This window comes from Sciurus carolinensis, chromosome 10, assembly GCF_902686445.1.
Source record: "Sciurus carolinensis chromosome 10, mSciCar1.2, whole genome shotgun sequence".
NCBI lineage: Eukaryota > Metazoa > Chordata > Mammalia > Rodentia > Sciuridae > Sciurus > Sciurus carolinensis.
The window spans coordinates 33,310,949-33,315,298 of record NC_062222.1 but is presented as its reverse complement, the minus strand read 5'-3'; the positions used below and the strand labels follow the sequence as shown (position 1 = coordinate 33,315,298).

Sequence of the window (4,350 nt, the reverse complement as noted above, 5' to 3'; positions counted from 1 at the left end):
CCTCACCCTTCGCAGATGAGTCTCCTTAGGCTGCCTCTCCTCAGAGAATCTGCCCGTAGCCCTGGAACCTTCGCTCTGCCCCTCAGCTTGTCTCTGTGCGGCTCTTCCACCAAGAAGCCGTCTAGGTCCTGGGACCCTGCTCTGCACCTAATCGCCTGGCTATGTGGCCCCTCCTCTGAGCCGCCACTTGGAGCCCTGTACAGACGCTCTGATTCCCAGTGACCCGCTGCACTCCTCTTCCTCCGGGCAGCCACCCGGTGTTCCAGTGCAGTCTCTAGGAGTCCAAGCAACTCACTGAGCACCTTCTCCTCCCGACAACCGCCCGTAGCCCTGGTACAGTCACTCGAAGTCCAAGTGACCTGCCGCGCTCCTCCTCTTCCTCTGGGCAGCCCCCCTGGTGTTCAGGAGCGGTTGCTCTGAGTCCAAGCGACCCGCTGCACACCTCCTCCTCTGGGCAGCTGCCTGGAGCTCTAGTGCGGCTGCTCAGAGACCAAGTGACCTGCCATGCTCCTCCTCCTCCTCCTCCTCCTCCTCCTCCTCCTCCTCCTCCTCCGGGCAGCCCCCCTGGTGTTCAGGAGCTGTCGCTCTGAGTCCAAACAACTCACTGTGCACCTCCACCTCTGGGCCGCCGCCCGTAGCCCTGGTGCATCACACTGAGTCTAAGCAACCCGCCGCACTCCTCCTCCTCCTCTGGGTAGTCCCCCAGTGTTCAGGAGTGGTTGTTCTGAGTTCAAACAGCTCGCCACACAGCTCCTCCTCTGGGCAGCTGCCCATAGCCCTGATGCAGCTGCTCCAAGTCCAAGTGATCCGCTGCCCTCCTCCTCCTCCTCCAGGCAGCCCCCCGGTGTTCAGGAGCGGTTGCTCTGAGTCCAAACAGTTCGCCGCGTACCTCCTCCTCTGAGCAGCCGCCAGAGCCCTGGTGGGTTGCTCCGAGTCCAAGCATTGTGCTGGGTGGCCTCCTCTCCAATGCTTGTAGTTGTCTGTGTTCACCGCTCCAGTGGGGGGAGGGGTGTCTCGTTGGGCAACTCTACTTCACAAAGTTACCTGCGTTCCGGGACTACTGCCCCATCCAGGTCGCCTCCCTAACAGGAGAGACTCACCCGGTGGCTTTGAGTTGGTCCCAAGTCTCTCAATATCTCCTCTTCTTGAATCCTGAGTCCTGGAGCAACATGAAATGCAGCCACCCTCTAGTCCGCCATCTTGAAACCCTCCTAATATAGTCTTTTAAAAGACTTTCTCATAAGCTATATGGAAATTCTGTGCTTCTAAGGAAATTTGAGTAGAAGCAGGTGTATCTTTTGTAAGGTGGTTCTGTCTCTAGGATTTAGGTCAGTAGTTCCAAAGCTTGCAGATAAATATCCTGTCACATACCTACTGCAAAGGAAAAACTGAGGCAAGAGAAATGTTGGAAGATGAAAGAATGTATAGAGAGATCAGGGTCATTTTAGGGTATTGTCTATTTTCTGTTGCCATAACAAAATACCTGAAACTGTGTGATTTACAATGAATATATGTTTTCTTTAGCTCACAGTTCTGGGAAGATCAAGAGTATGATCAGGGATTTCTTCCTGTATCACATTATGGTGGAGGGTATCACATGGCAGAGAGAACAAGAGTGCTATAGAGAGATCATTCTTGTGCTGGGGAGATAGCTCAGCTGGTAGAGTGCTTGCCTTGCAAGCACAAGACCCTGAGTTTGATCCCCAGTACTGCAAAAAGAAAAAAAAGAGATCATTCTTACAGCAAAGTCTATCCTTTGATAACTTGAGAGAATTAATCAACTCACAAGGACAGAGTTCTCATGAACAAATCACCTCTCGAATATCTCACCTACCAACACTGCTGTGTTAGGGATTAAGTTTCCAACACATAGAATTTGGAGAATAAATTTAACAATAGGAGGTAGTATATTAATTAGTATTTTATGGGAAAATAGTGAGTTATTTTTGCATATTAATCATTTATTAATTTAAAATATTTATTGAGTGTCTAGTTTATAAATAATAAACCCCTAATCTCCTGAAGCTTACATTCTAATGCTGGGAAGACAAATGGTAAATCAAACTAATAATATATAGTATGTTGAAGTGGAGTGGGGAAAAAATTGGAGCACGTTAAAGGAGATTGGAAGTGCTAAAGTGAGGTTTAATTTGAAAATGTGTGATTCAGGCCTCAGTGAGAAGGAAATTCTTGCTCGCAGAGAGAGACTGAGTCACATATGCATTTGGGAGGGAACCATGCTAAAGTGAGGCAATGTCCACTGGTTTTGAGGTACTTGCTGCTTTGTTCTGAAAAAGAGGCCAGCAGAGTTGAAGCAAAGGACCCCAGATGAGGGTGCAAAGGATGATAGAAGAGAAGTAACAAAGGGCAGGGCCATGACGTATGGATCTGTATCCTATATGGAATCTAGCTTTTACTCTGATTGAAAGACTTGAGAAAAAGGATTTATTAGTCAGATTTCCATCTCTATAATGAAAATACCTAAGGCTATTAGCTTGTAAAGAGAAAAGGTTTATTTTGGCTCATGGTTCTGGAGGTCCCTTTCCAAAATCAAGTAGCCCCCATTGCTTTGGGCCTTCAGTGAGAGCAGCACATCCTGATGGAAGTGTGTGGTGTAGCAAATCACTCACCTCATGAGACAGGAAGCAAGAAGGAAGAGAAGGAGACTAGGATCCTGCAGGATCCAGGATGTACTCCTAATGACCTAAAGATCTAGTAGGCCCCACCTACCCAAGGTTCCTCCACCCAAGTAGCAACACCAGAGGGATTCAGCCTCTAACACATGAACCATTTGGAGGTATTAAATCAAAACCATTGCAGGGTGTCCTGATCTAACTTCTCTTTTAATGGGATCAAGCTGGCTGCTGTGAGGAGTGTACACTACAGGAGGTGAGAGCATAAGCAGGCAGTTCAGTTAGGAAGCTGAGTCATGAAGGTGGTGTGAACTGTGGTGGGTGCAATGGCAGTAAAGAGACGTGATCTGATGCTGGATACATTCTGAAGGTGGAACATACAGATTGCATGTAGATGCAAGAAATAGAAGAGTTGATGATAGGGAATGTACACATTAAAAATGTTGGGAGAAATTCTAGTTCTTGGCTGACAGCAGTGAACATCTCAAGTGTGTCAACCTGCAGGGAGGAGCATTCTGCTTCGGCCACCTAGGAAAGTACACAACTCCCCGTAAACTGACTCAGTGTTACCAAAGGAACCCCCGTATAGGAACCTGGTGGTCTGATCCCCCGTGGTACATTGTGATTGAGCAAGAAACCTATAAAATGTATAGCTGTTCCCGCAATAGACGAGTTTGCAAGCTGCTCAACACAAGTTGTTTCCACCAAACTCCTGGAGTCTGGGTCTTGACTCTGTACCGCTTACCCCGCATATGAGCTAGCCGGGCACAAGAGAAGCTACATCGAAAGGCATGAATAGAGGTGGGCATGGGGTATCTTATGTTTTAGGAATTTCCTGTGCCTGGAGAAGAATTTTTTTTTTTTTTGGTGGGGGAGAGTGCATGATTTTTCTTAATATTTTCATGAATTGAGATCATACAAAAAAAATATGGAACACCATAAATTTGCATGTCATCCTCACTTAGGAGCCACTCTAGTCTTCTCTGTTGTTTCAATTTTAGTATATGTTCTGCTGAAGGAAGAACTGCCTGGAAGAATTTGAAGTGGCCAAGAAAACAGGAGGAAACCTAAGATACTTTAGTACTCTGGAATGCAAGAAAAAGAAAAACAAAAAACAAAACAAAAGCAAACCAACAACAACAAATCCCAAATTTTCAAGAAAGTTGAATTGGGGTGATTTAAAAAAAATGTGAGAAAAGAAATTGAAGTTGGCAAATATATATTGAAACAAAATTAATTCTGATATTCACATGACCTGAGCAATATAACTTCTTTTTGTCTCTATTAGAGATTTTGAAGGTGTTACAACTTTTTCCTTTCATACCTCTCTACCTGCTCCCTAGGAGAAGATCTGTGCATGACAAGGAAGAATAATATTTGCTAAAGTTTTCTTGCACATTATATGACCAAACCCCTTGGAACAACAAGAGTACCTAGAACTCATCTGTCATACTTTATAGACCAATCCATGAGATGTTATACACTTTCAGATATGATGCATATCACTATGGTACAGCCTTTTACTATTACAGATAGTTATATTTCACAATATAAATACAAACAATATGTATTTATAATTTTCGTAATGAGCCTTTCTATCTTTGGGTTTAATTCTGAAGGATTCATGAATCTCCCAAAGAGACTAACATGCCAATATTGCAATTTATTCTATGGAAGTCCATTCTATTTTACCAAAAGAAAGCAAAAACTTGAAAAA

The 4,350-nt window shown here is 44.9% G+C and overlaps 1 non-coding gene across 1 annotated transcript; it reads right to left on the bottom strand.

The window, feature by feature from the left end:
- Window positions 1-3,553: 3,553 nt before the first annotated feature.
- LOC124995131 (U6 spliceosomal RNA) lies at window positions 3,554-3,658 on the bottom strand. Its single transcript, XR_007110617.1, has one exon. It is a non-coding gene; the product is annotated as a U6 spliceosomal RNA (small nuclear RNA).
- Window positions 3,659-4,350: the final 692 nt, after the last annotated feature.